The 17,269-nt window shown below is 38.8% G+C and overlaps 1 long non-coding RNA gene across 1 annotated transcript in view; it reads right to left on the bottom strand.

Annotated features, from left to right (window-relative positions):
- Positions 1–17,269, bottom strand: part of LOC103349096 (uncharacterized) — a 374,077-nt gene that overhangs the window by 16,892 nt on the left and 339,916 nt on the right. Inside the window, exon 9 of the long non-coding RNA XR_011378685.1 lies at positions 244–379. This is a non-coding gene — a long non-coding RNA (uncharacterized lncRNA). The remainder of the gene's footprint in view (positions 1–243; positions 380–17,269) is intronic.

The raw sequence follows: 17,269 nt of genomic DNA, 5'->3' as shown, positions 1-17,269 counted from the left end.
TGTATGCTAAACTGATCTTCTGTATATAAAGAGAATTGAAAATGAATCCTCATGTGAATGGAAGGGGAGAGGGAATGGGAAAGGGGGGGGGTTGTGGGTGGGAGGGACGTTATGGGGGGGAAGCCATGGTAATCCATAAGCCGTACTTTGGAAATTTATATTCATTAAATAAAAGTTAAAAAAAATATATATACACTGTCAATAAAATGATAAAACACACAAAAAAAATATTTTATTCCTTACCTCTCCTTCATTTTTTTTTCCCATGTTCCAGTCACTTGCGGCATTTGTCAAAATTCTGCACAATGTATCGTATCCATCACTGAGACCATTCCATCTCTAATGCATTTATATTGATGGTTTGTTGCAGTAGCTTGTCCTAAAAATTGTGTAGAGATCAGTTATTTTATTATGAATTGTGTAGCACATCTTCTGTGTTCTTTGTGCTCTGTATCCGTGTGGAATTATACAAAAATCCATATTTGACAATGCCAAAAATGAAACATCTCTGTGTATATACATGTATTATTAATTTAAAATATTCAAATGTGCAAATAGCCTGGAAGAAATTAAGAGAAAAAACCTTATCCTTCAATATTCCTGCTTTTTGTGAAAAACTTCTGCTCTTGATTCATGTTTTATTAATTTTGCATTAAATTAATTGTGTGCATATTTAATTCATTACATATAATAATGTTGATGGTTATAATACCTGGATTTTGTGTTACATATTTATGCTGTTCATGGCTACTGCTGACTCTCATTTAGAGTGATATCTTTCCCTGATTATTTTTCCGATACAGAGCTTGCATTTGTTGGTATGTAACAGTGATTATTTGGTGTGTCTTAGACTTCAGTTGTGAGAATGTGTGTATGTGGAGGAAATTAGTTGAACCATGAAAATAGCACAAAATGAGGTACCAGACTATTATGAGGGTCAACCAATGGCAAAAATTTCAGGAAAATCACTTTTTCTGTATAAATAGGTAGGTTTGAGAAAAACATTTAAGAATTTTATACCTTTTTTGTGAATAATTCTACTCTGTTGTGCCAATTTTCTGTATTAAAGGACTATGAGAGATGCTCTTTACTCACATTTTGCCTTATTGTCCTCATATGATTTCAGGTCTGAGCTACCTTGATTTCTATGGATGCGTCTGTGTTATGTAACACATTCAAATCTTCCTTACTTTCATAGGTTTATGTTCCAGGTTTGCTTTCAGCCTTACGTGTTTTCTCTTGGCTTCTTTAAAATTATCTACTCATTTAAATTTTTTTTATAATTTGGCTATAGTTACTCAGACATAGTAGATAGTTATTTTATGGTGTTAAAAATGTACTATATTGATGAACATAGAATTTAATGAAATGTTTCCTTAGGAAACACTGTTTTACTAAGGTATCCAAAAAAAAAAAAAAAAGATGAATTACTTCCGGAGACTGTTTAGGATAGAAGATTAAGATGGAATACAGATGCATTTCTAGAAAGTAACAGAGTTGCCATACAACTTTTGGAAGTGAAATAAAAATTTTTGCCCTTGTCCCAATGGAGCTTTTAATTTGAAACATGACATTTGAGGCATGGAAAAAGGAAGAAGATTTCAAATAACACTGTATATGTGCATACTTTTATAACTCACTTATATTTGGGATTATATTAGTTATATTTGATGTCCTTTTAAGGTAAATTATTCTAAAAAGCAGTAGAAAATATTCCCCAAATCAGAATTTCTTAACACATTACAGCTTGTAAACATATTTTAGATGTATGATTTCTTTTGACAGCAAATTGGAGCATTTAAGATTTTTTGGAATCTAATTGCAGTGTGATTTAGTTTAATGAACATTCTCAGTAGCAATGTTATGATTCATGTTTCTTTGGGAAAGAGCAGCTTGATGCTTATGAAGTGTTGGGTTTTTCTGTACAAGAAATGTGGCTACTTTGGGAAAATTTCAACAATTAGTTCGGTCTTACATTGCCAGTTATTTCTGAAAGAAATCTGTTCCTACTTTGAGAATATGTTCGTGAAGCTGGGGATAATGAAGCCAGTTTGGGACAACACCACTATTGTTCTAAAGAAAAACTTTACCTCCGTGTATTAGCTCTGGTTATTTTCCTTTAATAGTAAGACTGCTTTTGGAAATGTTCAACAAAATATTATTTAAAAGGACTTTTTATTTTAACAGAATTCTAGAGTTACAGAAAATTAACAAGGATGGCAAAGAGAGTTTCCATACTCACAGTTTTTCCAAATACAAATATCTTCCAAATTAGCATAGTATATTTGCCACATATTGAACACACTGATGCCTTTAAAAAAGAATTATTTATTTATTTGAAAGGGAGAGAGAAAGGGGGGGGAGAGAGAGAGAGAGAGAGAGAGAGAGAGAGAATCTTCATCCACTGTTTCACTCCCCAAATAATTGCAATGCCAGAGTCTAACAGGCACCCTGAGAGGCAGCAGATAATGAATCAAGCATCAAGGGCATGACCAAGAATGAGTTCCAGGCTTCTGTTTTGTTTATTTTCCTCCAAAAAATTTCAAAACTAACTTTGCACTTTTCAAAGGAATGTTTTAAACTTTAGTAACAACACCTGGATCCAAGTTAACATCCATGAACAAAAGACAGGGGTTCCTAAGATTTCTCACAGTTCTTAGGTTTCTACATAGCATCAATGAGAATAAATTAATAAAATCAATATTCAGTTTACGTTTAACTCAAAGGATAAACACTAAACTAAGTAAGCAATCAATAAAATCCAAAGCAAATGTGTTCAATATTTCAAAACAATTTATGTACAAAAGACAACTGAATGAAAAGCAAATGCCACCATAAACCATGCTTTCTCGACTCATTCAAGTCTGACAGCATTTCTACAATATTATATCTCTTGCCTAGAAACCAAAACATTATTGTCTCAGATGGTCCCCAACCAATGTGGGGCGATATTGAAGACAATGGATCAAGATTTCTAGTGAGTTAATATCACATTTAACTTGCCAGAGTAAACCATCAATGGGTGAAGCCACACTAGATTAAGGACAATGCTTCACCTGGACAGAGCTTCTGGAAGAACAAACCATCACTACCCTGTGATTTCTGGACCTTCACACCTGGAGAATGTGACAATCTACAACTCACAGGCAACACCTGTTGGGTCTCACAATTTAGAAATTATTTAGGGTTTTGCCTCTCTTGCAGCCCCCTCTATGCCACCTTGGCTGGAAGTCTTTGACTCTAATAAATCTTGCTTTTCAACCTTTAAATCTCACTTTTCTATTTGCCTTGTCCACTTGCAAATTCTTCCTCCATATGATACTAAGAACTGAGGTGATAATATTTTCTTTGCCACCATTTTCCCATAACATTTTGGTGCTGTGACTCATATTGCAACTCCAATGGGACATGGATCCTGCTCAAACTAGACTCTAGCCAGCATTGGATGATCCCACCAGATGGGTGTGCATGCAGACTGCTCTCAATTTTTTCAGAGAGTTTTACTCTCTTCCATAGAAACTCACATTTTCTCAAAACACCAGGTCTCTGTCAGCCAGCTGAAAGTGATGATCATGGTTGCTGGACTTAATACTCAAAGGCCAGACTTGCTGGTTAAGGCCAGGGCAGTCCACTGGAGCTGAGACTTTGTTCTAACCCCTCTTCTCTTTTGCATGGGACTGGGAGAAGGCATTTTTCAAGGACTCCCTGACTGGACACTACACCCTGATAGCCCATTAAAGTGTTAGCCAAAAATTGCATTCTTTTGTTCCTTCCTCAGAGATCAATCTGTTGGTGGGACTGGATGTAGCTTGGAGTGAGGTCATGGGCTCCGGCTCTATGCCTCAATGAGTTTTCCCAATCTCCATCCCTTTCTGTTCCTCTAAATACTTTCCGTACCTTGCCAGGTCTCCATTCCTACAAACTCTATTTCCTGGTCCGGTTAGTGGGTATTTCCCAGCTCTTTAGTTCATTAGTCCTATTGAAGTTTAATTATCCCATTTGCAGAGAGGTAGATTTTGATCTAGACTCCCATTGGATGCATTTCCCCCTTGCGGCCTGAACTTATGCAGACAAGTCTCAGTATCTCGCTGGTATCAGCTGTCCTCCTTCTTAATTTCCCTCTTGTGGGTCACTTATGTCTGGTCTTTCCTAAGTGGTATGCACCTTCGAGGAGGTTTACTGGGGATGTTAGGTAGGAAGCTAGAGATTAGCCTATGTGTATATGTGAGGGACCTGAGGAGACCAGTATCTATAGGAGTCCACCTTCCGGGTGGTCTCAGCCCTTCTCCCAGGCTCTCTCCGCAGCACCAAACGGGTTACCTGGCTTGGTGAACATCCTTCCTCCAAGGCAAGCACACTAGAGGAAAGTCCCTTGGCCCACGCCAGCCTGACTCCCCCTGTCTGATAACAAACTTGGGGAGGATTTTCCTAATTTATACTCAGCAAACCCTTTGTCTCACAGGAGAAGGGATAGTGGGTAGACTCTCTTAAAAACAGGGAGCCTAAACCAAGACTGCGCACTTAGCTCCCCACTGAGATGTCTGCCTGGCCTGTCAGGTGTATTCTCTCCATTCAACCATGAAACCTTGCTTTCCCCCAGTCTGAGTGACTGGGCACTCTCTCTCTCTGTCCCTTCCATTCTGACAGATGCCTTGTCCCCAATAAAACCTTGCTACTTTGCTCTCTATCTCACCCCTGAATTCTTTCTTGTGTGAAGGCAAGAACCCCACAACTTTCTCCAGTGACAGGGAGAATTTTATTCTTCCACTCTGCTTCTTTGTGACTTCACCTGCCTAGTCACCAGCCTAGCTAGTGAGCAGGATGGCACTCTTTCACCAAACTCAAGCTTGCAAACACCTCTGCCAAGGCTCTTGTCTTGAAGGTTCACTGTCAAAATCAGGCTTATTAGACAAGACTCAAGGTTCAGAATCATATAACAACTATTTTTCCTTAGGTATAAGAACACAATGATGATATATATTGGACCAGGCAGAGACCCACTCTAGCACACCACCAGTAAAGAAACTGATCACTCCCTGTGTGTGCTATTCTGACAAATATATATCCTAGGCAAGTGTGGAAGGCTGAGTGAGAGTAGGTGATACATGCTAATCCCATCCTCTCCTTCCTCCCTTCCATGTGGACTTTAGTGCATGTCTGGATGCCAAAGGCAGTAGAGAGCTTTTGAGAGATGTCTCAAACTCAGGAGACATAAGACATGAAGTTCACTTCCGTTTTTATGCTCTCATTCCAGCCAGCAGGCAAATCGTCTTCCATATCTTTTGACCCCTGAGCTTACAGAAAAATGCCTTGTCATTTTCTGCACCACCATCTGGTCTGTTTACAAGCTAGACAATGAAAAAGTTCGCCTAAATGAGTTCTAAAAAGTGCCAGCTCCTCTACTCTGATGCCCTGTCTCAGAACTCCGTCTCCTAATTGGTCTCTTGCTTCTATTTTCCTGCATGTGCTCCAATAATCATTGAATTCTTTCCCAAAGGATGGTTTATTTAATGAGTCACCAGGGTCCTTCTGTTTGATTATTGTTGAAGCCTTTAATCCCAGTGGAGGAGAGTTTTTTAAATCAGGTAACCATTGCCCCTGTTGTCTTAATTTTGCCTGGGGGTTTCTAGGGGAAAATATAGGGCCAATAATCTAAGATGCTATTGAATACTACTTTTTTAAAAGTTTTTATTCAATGAATACAATTTTCATAGGTACAACTTTAGGAATATAGTGGTATTTCCCACAATACCCACCCTCCCACCCCCACTCCCATCATACCACCGACTCCTTCTGCCATCCCATTCTTAATTAAGATTTACTTTTAATTAACTTTATATATAAAAGACCAACTCTATACTATGTAAAGATTTCAACAGTTTGAACCCACACACACATACACGCAATGTAAAAAGTACTGTTTGAGAACAAGTTTTGCAGTTAAATCTTAAAGTACAACTCATTAAGGACAGAGGTCCTACATGGGGAGTAAGTGCACAGTGAATTCTGTTGTTAATTTAACAATTAACACTCTTATTTATAACATCAATGATTGCCTGAGGCTCTTGCCATGAGCTGCCAAATTTATGGAAGCCTTTTGTGACCACAAACTCCATCAGTATTTACACAAGGCAATAACCAAAGTGGAAGTTTTCTCCTTCCTTCAGATAAAAGTACATCCTTCTTTGATGGCCCCTTCTTTCCATTGGGATCTCATTCACAGAGAACCTTCATATACAGGAAAATTTTTGCCACCATGTCTTGGCTTTCCATGCCTGAATTGCTCTCATGGGTTTTTAGCCACATCTGAATGCCTTAAGGGCTGATTCTGAGGTCAGAGTGTTACTTAAAGCAATTATCATTCTGTGCATCTGCTGTATGGACTGCTTCCCATATTGGACATCCCCTCCTTTTTATGTTGCCTATTATTATTACCAGGCCATTGATGTTATTTATATGGTCTCTTTAACACTTATTCCTATCCATATGTCACTTTAACACTTAATATGATCACTTTAACAATTAAGATAAAGCTACAATGGAATATAATGTGGAGATACCTCAAAAATCTGAACATAGACCTACCATATGAACCACCCACCCCACTCCTGGGAACTTACCCAAGGGAAATGAAGTAAGTAAAGCAAAGAAGCTATCTGAACCTCCTTGTTTATTGCAAATCAATTCACAATATATAAGACATGGAACCAACCTAAATGCCCATCAACTGAAGACAGGATAAAGAAATTATGGGACAGGTATACTACACAGCAGTAAAAAAAATGAAATCTGGTCATTTGTAACAAAATGGGCCGGCTGGCGCCTTGGCTCACTAGGCTAATCCTCCGCCTGTGGTGCTGGCACCCTGGGTTCTAGTCCTGGTTGGGGTGACGGATTCTGTCCTGGTTGCTCCTCTTCCAGTCCAGCTCTCTGTTGTGGCCTGGGAAGGCAGTGGAGGATGGCCCCAGAGCTTGGGTCCTGCACCCACTTGGGAAACCAGGAGGAAGCACCTGGCTCTTGGCTTCGGATTGGCGTGGCATGCTGGCTGCAGCACACCTGCCGTAGTGGCCATTTCGGGGTTGAACCAGTGGAAAAGGAAGACCTTTCTCTCTGTCTCCCTCTCACTGTCTAACTCTGCCTGTCCAAAAAAAAAAAAAAAAAATTGGACCAATCTGGAAAACTTCATACTTAGTGAAATAAGCCAGTACCAAAGGGACAAATACTACATGTTCTCCCTGATCTGTTAGAACTAATAGCACAGCTAAAATGAAAGCTGTAGAAGTGAAGTTGACACTTTGAGAAACAATGACTTGAATAGCCTTTGTCTTGACTGTCAAGGAAGTTTTTTATTTTTTATTTTTTTTTTTATTGAAAAAATCAAATGAGGCCGGCGCCGTGGCTCACTAGGCTAATCCTCTGCCTTTGGCGCTGGTACCCTGGGTTCTAGTCCCAATTGGGTCGTTGGATTCTGTCCCGGTTGCTCCTCTTCCAGTCCAACTCTCTGCTGTGGCCTGGGAAGGCAGTGGAGGATGGCCCAAGTTCTTGGGCCCTGCACCCACATTGGAGACTGGGAGGAAGCACCTGGCTCCTGGCTTCGGATCTGCGCAGCACTGGCTGCAGTGCACCGGCCGTAGCGGCCATTTGGGGGGGTGAACCAACGGAAAAGGAAGACCTTTCTCTCTGTATCTCTCTTTCACTGTCTAACTCTGCCTGTAAAAAAAAAATCAATTGAAAATAGATCTCAGTAAAAAATAAGAGGGAGGATAAGGGAGGCAGGAGTAAGCTTGAATACTTCTTGAGACACCTCCTGAACTTACCCCTCATCCTTGAAGCTAGTTTGACAGACAGCCCCACAATTAGGCACTTCCAATATTGGCTTTTGGTTTTGGGGTATAAGGTTATTGTATCTTTGCAGGACCTCCAGTTTTTTTTTTTTTTTTTTTTTGTTTTGTTTTTTGTTTTTTTTTTTACCTCCACCCTGCATCTTCACAGGCTATTACAGGAGTCTCCTTGTAGCACATTCCCTGTGTTTTATTCTATAACCTATCAGATTCTCCTCCTTAGGAATCTCTAGAGGGACGTTCACCTGCTCTGGTGGATGCCTTCTCCAATTAAACCTAACATAATGGTGAACAATCTCCAGTGGACTTCTTGTCCCTGGCACATAGGCTCCCAGCCCAGTCACCCTTGAGACCTGTCTCACAGCCACTGAACCTTTTGTTTCAGGGGCAGTCCCAAGTACTGACTGCTGACTAGGCATTGCTGGCCTAAGGTGATTTTTTTTTTCTCTTTGGGTAAAAAGAAAAGTAGACTTGAATTAAAATAGAATATAAAAAGATGTCTTTGATAAATACAACCTCAAGCATGAGAATTTGTTTCCATTGTAACCAGACATTGGGTTTAGGAAATTTCTCTCTTTTAAATCTAGGAAAGTAATTGCCTTTAAAAATATTGCCAAACTTGTTTTGCATCTTGGTTTAACATGTTTCTGATAGCAATGGGTAATGAATCCTTGTTATGGCCCCACAAGGTGGATTAATGTCACTGATTTATAGGTAGTTTTATAAAAAGTAGAACTTGATATAAATGTAATTTTGACCTTAATTCAGATAGAGGTATGATATAATATCAGCATCATCAGTCATCTAGATGTTATTGCTAAACATAAATTGGGTAAAGCAAATGAAATATATGTGTCTAAATGTAAACTCTGGCACTCATAGCACCTTATATCCTGTGGAAAAATATTTAGGTTTACTAAAATGTTTTTTAAATTGTCAATGAAAATAGTTCAACACTGCTTGAAAGTAACTAAAGTTGAAATTTGATGTGCTTTCTTATTTAGAAACTGTTGTCTTCTAGTAGTCTATTTGAAACTGATTTTCTTATTAATATTTAGGAAATTAATAAACTGTGTGGGTTCTTGCCATGAACTCAGAGAAGAATTCTGAATACTGGCTCAAATATACCAGACAACATGGTAAGTTTTTAAGCTTTTTATTCAGCGAGAGAAATGCATAGGTGAGTGAGGGCTCTATCTAAGGGAGAAAAGGAGGTCTGGAAATTAAGTTGGAATCCATACCAAGCAGAAAGTGGACCAACTGTTACAGGAAGCAAGTGTTTGGTTATCAGCAGCTACTACTAACAGCTTATCACGGACAGCAAAGTGAATGCAGAAACAGTGCCCTGAAGGTGTGGGGCAACAAGGGCAACAAAGGTCCATAATGGCAAAAAAGAGCCAGGCCCACTGTGTTTCAGGCCTTTTATCCACTCCCAAAGGGGCGTGGTCACATAGTCTGATTGGAAGGAGGGCACACAGGTGGGGTCAGGTAGGGGCATGAGATCACACAGGGGCGTGGTGAAGACGTGGTCTTCCAGCTCACAAATCTAATCAATTTTATTGTATTAGCCTGCCTACATCACATTTTTTGATATAGAACTAGAATCTGCTCCTCTGTCAAAGTAATGAGGTTTTTGCATTGCATGTATGCTAATATTTTTTGAATAGTCTTAAAAATCTATTTAAAAACTACAGCATCTAATTTCTAATAGTTTCATTTAATTGGTGGCTCTCTGTCAGTTTTCTAGCCTGCTCCAGTAAGCTATTTTCTCTTCCCTAGTTCTGACTCTGTTAAAATTGTTGCAAGTTGTGGGATAATTCCCTGTTAATTTAAGTTTTTATGTACATCTGTGATACTTGGGATGACCAAAGAGACAGATTTTGTATTCTGTTGAAGTAATCTATTGTGTCCTCTTAATGTCACAAGTTCTAATTGTTTAAAAACAGCTGAAATTTTTTTATTAAGAGTTATGGTTTGTTTGAATATATACTCATTCTAAAGCATTTGAGTAATCACTCTGTAACCATGGTCAAATCTGGTCTATATTATGTCATGATGTTAAGGGATCTTATTTCAAGCAGATATTTTAAGCCTTCTTGGCATCCTTGACAGGCATTCAAAAAATCAAAGTTCCAATTCTTTGGACTTTGATATTTCAGGTTGGGTCCCCGAAAATATCAAAGGATATATATCTCTCATCTTGTAGAGACAGCAACTAATAAGGCTATTTGCATTATATTAAAGGTGCTGTCAAAATGTGAAGTGATGTTAAGTTTTATGATATTGTAAGATGCTAATACAAATGTCCAAAAGTTACAAAAGTCTAAGGATCTTGTTGTGTTGTTATCAGACATTATAATTATCTTAATTAAAAAGATCTAGAGGCCTAAAAGGGATGTTTTATAAAATCCTACAGGGCTTTCAAAAATATTGTGTGGAGTAAGCAAGTGCCTCTTCTTGTTTGTTAATGAGTTTATAACTTTAAGCATGGCTATTTAAAACCTTTCATCATCCATAGTTTTGAATATCAGATTTATTGCTCATGAAGTTAAAACATTATTTTCCGGAGAGCAGCTCCAGTCAGTCCAGGAGCCCCAAGGTGTGAGAGGTGTCGGCACTCGAATAAATGAGAGACACTCACAGCAAGGCTGATGGCATGGCTCTGGCTCTCGAGCACCAGACATTATTTTTATATCATAAGTCAAATAATGTTTTTGTTTCTCACAATAACAAGTTTGTTGTCCATTTTTCCTAACTACAATTTTTTTGATTATTCAGAGCATGGGTTACAATCACAGACAGGTGCGAGAAAACGGGCTGCCCACAAAAGCCAAGGCCTGGAGTGCTGATGAGCAATGCAGAAATTGGCTACACAAGCTACAATAGTATCTTAATCTAATCTTTACTAGAAGCCCCAAGTTCAAAGCAGGCCCTTTTTAAAATGTATCCCCTCTTTGTAGTTCTTTCTGTAATTCTTTGATTTCTTTATTGTACTTATTTAAAGGTTTACTTAGATCTACTCCACAGTTTTGACATTTGAACCATTGTAGCATTTGTAGCATATATTGAATTAAAGCTTTAATGACATCTATCTTTATTCTAGTGGGAAGTATATACCAAGGAGCCCGTTGCCTTTTAATTCTTTTCCATAAACGGCTCAATCTTGCATAAAGCATTAACCCTTTCTCCTACACTAACATTCTTCTTGATTAAAATTCTACCAAGCAATGCACATTTTGGGGATAATGAGACCAAGTGCTCTTCCCTAAAATTAGGAATACGGCAATCATTAACAGGACCACCAGAAAGCTCCAGCTTGCTTATGCAGAGTGTAGTTCCCAACAAACCTAAAACCACCAAGAGGACAGCAGCTGTCCTTCTCATGCCTTGCTGAGACAGACCTTCTGCTGTGACCTTGTCAGGCAGCCGAAGTTGCCTTGGCCTCATCAATAATTGGTTCTGGGGCCGATGTTTTGGCACAATGGGTTAAAGCCCCAGTATGCTGTGCTGCCATCCCATATGGGCGCCAGTTTGAGTCCTGGCTGCTGCACTTCTGATCCAGCTCTCTGCTATGGCCCAGGAAAGCAGAAGATGGCCCAAGTCCTTGGGACCCTGCACCATGTGGGAGATCTGGAAGAAGCTTCTGGATCCTAGCTTTGAATGGGGGCAGCTCCAGTTGTTGCAGCCTTCTGGGGAATGAACCAGTGGATGGAAGACCTTTCTCTCTCTCTCTCTGCCTCTGCCTCTTTGTAACTCTACCTTTCAAATAAATAAATAAATAAATATTTTATAGAAATAAAATATTGGCTCTGTGTTTAAATGTGTCCTCTTTTAAGTTCCAAAGGACTTCTTTTTCCCTGACCTCTATTGTATTCAATACTTTTGGACAATTCTGTAAGCAGATAAAGCCAATAATGTCCTACAGGTTCCAACTTAGATTAATTCGATACTAAGAGCAGAAAGTAATTCTAATCAATTGATAGTAACTTAAAAGAAAGAGCTAGAGATTTTAGGAAACTATTACCAAAACTGCTTTATGGTTCTATGTTGTAAGTTACATTACATGTGTGCACATATTGTATGTCTACATGGGAAATTTTATTTATTAAGAACTCTGTTTTTGACTTATAGATAAAATATCACTCAAAAATTTAAACTGTTAAGTTAATCAAAGATACCTTTTTGATTTGTGTGACCTAAATCTCTGTACCAGATGTTTAAAATTTGACATGTTTGTACTTGGGTTTGCTGGTCAAACAAGTTACACCTGTGTTAGATATTTCAGCAATGTTTCCAAAATTACTCTGGAAATTTATAGAAGGCATTGGACCATTTCATAAATGTTTTCATAATTGTTATTCAACAGTTACAATTGTTTACTAAATTTTCATCTGATATTAAGTTATTGACAGTAAGCAATCAGGGAAGCCTGAGTTGTTCCCTCATTTCTCTGTTCTCTTCAAGATGGGAAACTGATTCTATTCTGAAGGACTCTCTAGGACATACAGTATGATCCTTAGACCTTATAAAAGGGATATCCAACATTTTTCTGCAATAATAGCATAGTCAAAAATGAGAGCTTAAATTATAATTTCACGGCTAGATTTAATTTTCCATGGGCACAGTAAACAGGCAAAACTTCCCTTGCAGACTAAAGGGAGAGAAAATTTTAAAGTGATAGCCTTCCTCATGGGCATTGTCTACCTCACTATCAGAACATGCCTGAGACTTTAGATGTCTAGTTTAGGCCACCAAAGATTAAAAGTGGGACTTGACTTGCATCCTTTTAAAGGTTTTCTCTCGTGTGTGTTAACAAAAACCAGGAGAAAGAGGATGCTAGGCAACAGAAGCAATGTAAAGATAGGTAAAACAGCAATTAATGGCTGTTTTACACAATGATCTGCCATCAAGGAGACCCAACAGGCCAGTCTACTGCATTGGTTTTCAATGTGGAATGCCAGGGCTTGAGCAGAAGTCAGCTTATGAAGAGCCCTGGCAGTTCTGCCAGCCAAGAGCTGAGTCACTGGAAACAGAAGTCGAAGGGCTCCAGGTCAGAGCCACAGGCCTTGTTGGCTCTAAGCTGACAAGCCCTTCACTATGCCCAGCTTCCAAAGTATCCACTGCCAAGTAGGGTCAGCAACATTGCAGACAGAACTGTAAATTAACTAAACACGATTTCCTTTTAGAGTTACCACCTACCTTCTCTTCGAGCCAGCTCTCCTGCCAGGCCAGCTGTGTAGTAGAAGTCAACAGGGTGCATTCCCTAATGAGGTTCACACCTTCCTCATGATGTACCCATGTGAAGGGATAGATAGGTCTGGGCTTCATAACTGGCAAGGGCTTAAAGCCCATCTGATTACTATCAAGCCCTTTCTGTCAGTTTCTATTTGCCTCTCATTGAGAAAACTTGCTGGTGGTTTAATAATGACTCTGTCCTGTTTTAGATACGTGAATTGTAAATCAAGTCTTTTGTTGGGGTGGTGCCCACCTTATTGATTGACATTCATCCCCAATATTATACTTAAAAACCCCAGTGCCACAGGGTCTTTGGGTTTAGCTCCTCCTGCAGCCCCCCCCCCCCATTCCACTCTGGCGGGAGGTCTTTGACTCTAATAAATCTTGCTTTTGAACCTTAAAAATAAAAGAATAATTTAAGAAGGAAGGTGTTAAACCCAGATCACAGCACTGCTGCCTTCATTTTCCCTTTTGATTTAATTTTCAATGATATTTTTTTATTTGCTGTGGGAATTCTGGGAATTTTCCTCCCAAGACCTCCCTATATCTCCATCCCAAAACACGTAATTCTGAGTGAAATAGGCAAAAATGTACTCTTGAAGATCTTAAGGGTATACAAAAGCTATCAATTTTTATTTGTCTGTGATTTTCATATTTTATTTGATGATGCTGCTTTCTGGACTGAGGCTTTGACATGATGTAGTTATCGTGGGCATTTATGGAATGAACCGACAGATGATATATAGGTCTTTTTCTTTGTCTCTCTGTCTCTGTCTCTCTTTGCCTTTCAAATAAATAAATAAAGTATTTTTAAAAATTTCATGATTACATGGTGCCGGCGGCATGGCTCACTTAGTTAATCCTCCGCCTGCGGCGCCAGCATCCCATATGGGTGCTGGATTCTAGTCCCAGTTGCTCCTCTTCCAGTCCAGTCCTCTGCTGTGGCCCGGGAAGGCAGTGGAGGATGGCCCAAGTGCTTGGGCCCTGCACCTGCATTGGAGACCAGGAAGAAGCACCTAGCTCCTGCCTTCGGGATCAGCGCAGGGCCATCCGTAGTGGCCATTTGAGGAGTGAACCAATGGAAGGAAGACTTTTCTCTCTGTCTCTCTGTCTCTCTCTCTCTCTGTCTATAACTCTACCTGTCAAATAAAAAAAAAATTTAAATTTCGTGATTACCCACCAAAAATGTATAATCTATTATTAATCATCTTTATTTTCATACTTAGTACAATTTTTTATATTAATTGTACCAGCTGTAACTAACATTTCAGTATGAAGATCACCTTCACTGTAACACAAATTATCCTTATATTTGATTTCTGTTTAATGTGTAATATGTAGCAAAAATGAAATGAGAATTTGGCACTTAAAATGGTTTGTAAATTCATTAATATTTTATGATATATAGACATACCGTGCTGACTTAAGTATAAGTGATGCTATCCTATGAGGTGATATAGAATTTACACCAAATCCTAAGCCTTCTATTTCTCTTTATTAACAAAAATGTATTTGGTTGTTTATGAAATAAGGCAGATAAATTTTTGGGAAGCTGTATTTTAATAGTTGCTTGGAAAACATTATTTAAAAAGAGATAGTGATTTTAATCAGAAGTATTCATAGTATTTTGTCCTGTACCCCAGAAACTAAAATGATAAATATATAAATCAATTAATATATATGTAAAATAATTGTATATTTGGTAAATAAAGTCAGAGAGCAAATTAAAATGTATTCACTGAAACAATACTTGTATTAACTTGATATAGGATGCACATAAATTTATTATTTTACATCTATAATTTCTTAATATGTACTGGATCTACTTTTCTCAAAATAGTAATCAAGAATCATATACAAAATGCCCCATATGTCCATATAATGTATAAATTAATATCTCACTTTTCTTTTGTATAGCCAGATTATAATACATAAAATCTGCAATAAATTAAAAATTGTGTGGTATTTTTATGTTAAAAAAAGGAAACGCAATTTGCACTTTTTTTAAAGATTTATTTATTTACTTGAAAGTCAGAGTTACACAGAGAGAAAAAGAGAGGCAGAGAGAGAGAGGGCTCCCATCTTCTGGTTCACTCTCCAATTAGATGCAACGGCCAGAGCTGAGCTGATCCAAAGCCAGGAGTGAGGAGCTCCCTCTGGGTCTCCCACGTGGGTGCAGGGGCCCAATGACTTGGGTCATCTTCTACTGCTTTCCCAGGCGATAGCAGAGAGCTGGGTCGGAATTGGAGCAGCCAGCTCTTGAACTGGTGCTCACATGGGATACTGGCACTGTAGGCTGTGGCTTAACCCACTATGCCACAGTGCCGGCCCCCAATTAGGACTTTTAAGTTCATTTACTTTGATAAGATATTCATAAAAATTATAGATAGATGAACCAATTTTTCTTAATATACTAAACAAATTTCTTCTATGTGTATGGTATATATAGAAATATATATAGTTTTACTGGTTCATATTCTTAGTTATTTTTTTTTTTTTTTGATATGCAGAGTGGACAGTGAGAGAGACAAAGAGAAAGGTCTTCCTTTGCCATTGGTTCACCCTCCAATGGCCGCTGCGGCCGACGTGCTGCTGCCGGAGCATCGCACTGATCTGAAGGCAGGAGCCAGGTGCTTCTCCTGGTCTCCCATGTGGGTGCAGGGCCCAGGCACTTGGGCCATCCTCCACTGCCTTCCCGGGCCACAGCAGAGAGTTGGCCTGGAAGAGGGGCAACCGGGATAGAATCCGGCACCCCGACCGGGACTAGAACCTGGTGTGCCGGCACTGCAGGCAGAAGATTAGCCTAGTGAGCTGCAGTGCCAGCTGTTAATCATTTTTAATATAACATACTATATTATATTTAAATCTGATAAATACCTTATCCAAAATAATTGAGTGAATTGTACATTATGTATAATCATAACACAAAGCTCATATCACAAGGATTTCTATAAAATTATCCCTGTTTTAAAAAGTTAATATAATGAGTGAAAATGTGTAAATAAAAGAAAGATATGACTAGTTCTGTGAAACACAGCAAAAAAATTTTATCATTGTTCAAAATCATTCAAAATTTTTTTTCTATGTATATTTATTAAATACAGTAAATAAATTTGTAAATATTATTTTAGATGTAGATACATAAACATTAAGTCATATGTATGATAACAAATTGCAACTGCTCCCTGTATCCCCTTTATAATGACTGGATCTTGTCGCTCCCTCTCTTCGTGGAGGAACGACACTAAGCCCTGCCTAGGCTTCATATCCGAGTCACGGCACCATTATGTCGCTCCCCCTCTTCGTGGAGGAACGACACAGGACCCTGCGCTGTTCTTTCGTCTGCTCGGCCCTCCCCGGATTTGCTGCTGGTTCTTCCCGGGTTGGCTACTATCCCTTCCACCTCCGTGGAAGGGCAGTTCCCCCTGGCCACATTCCCCACTTCCGCAGGGGAGTGGCACACCGCCGGCCGGTTCTCTCGGGGGCTGCACAGGTGTTCCCCTTAGATGTTCCCCTTAGATGTTCCTGGTGCATGCCGTCTCTCTCCTCCTTTATAGTCCTCCTCCGCCAATCCTAACTCGGCTGCCCACACGCCGAGTACGCTGCTCTCCTCCAATCAGGAGCAAGTCCTACAGTTTATTAGCTGAACTGGAGGCAGCTGTGTAGAAGCTGTTTTCTTCTCTCCCAGCGCCATATTGTGGGGGAGCAGATGCATAGAATAAGTCTTAATTCCAGTAACCTAGTCCAGTCCGGATTGCTCCCCACAGATCTAAAAGTGTAAACTAAACAAATGTCACTTACTTCTTATGAGCACATCTATTAATTTGGTCTCATCTGCAATATCCATTTTGTTAAGTGCATATTATAGCTTAATTTTATGTTGTAATGATATTTTGGAACAAGTTGTGGGTAAATACACATTTTTCTCAAGATATTATCTTTTCTAGTCATGGTAGGTATGGCACTAGGTCTCTAGAAATTCCATTATTTCTATATCAAATATCTTAAACTTTATAGGAAAAATTAGCATTCATAAAATATAATCATTTAATCTAATATTAAATGATTTAACATTCCCAAATTTAATACCAAATTTAATGTATTCCATAAACTAGTATTCTAAACTTTAAACTTTAAATCCTGAATTTTCAAATTGAACACCATGATATTTTAGGGTACTTTTGGTAAATATT

Source organism: Oryctolagus cuniculus, chromosome 9, assembly GCF_964237555.1.
Source record: "Oryctolagus cuniculus chromosome 9, mOryCun1.1, whole genome shotgun sequence".
Classification (NCBI taxonomy): Eukaryota; Metazoa; Chordata; class Mammalia; order Lagomorpha; family Leporidae; genus Oryctolagus; species Oryctolagus cuniculus.
This window is presented reverse-complemented; position numbering and strand designations above follow the sequence as displayed.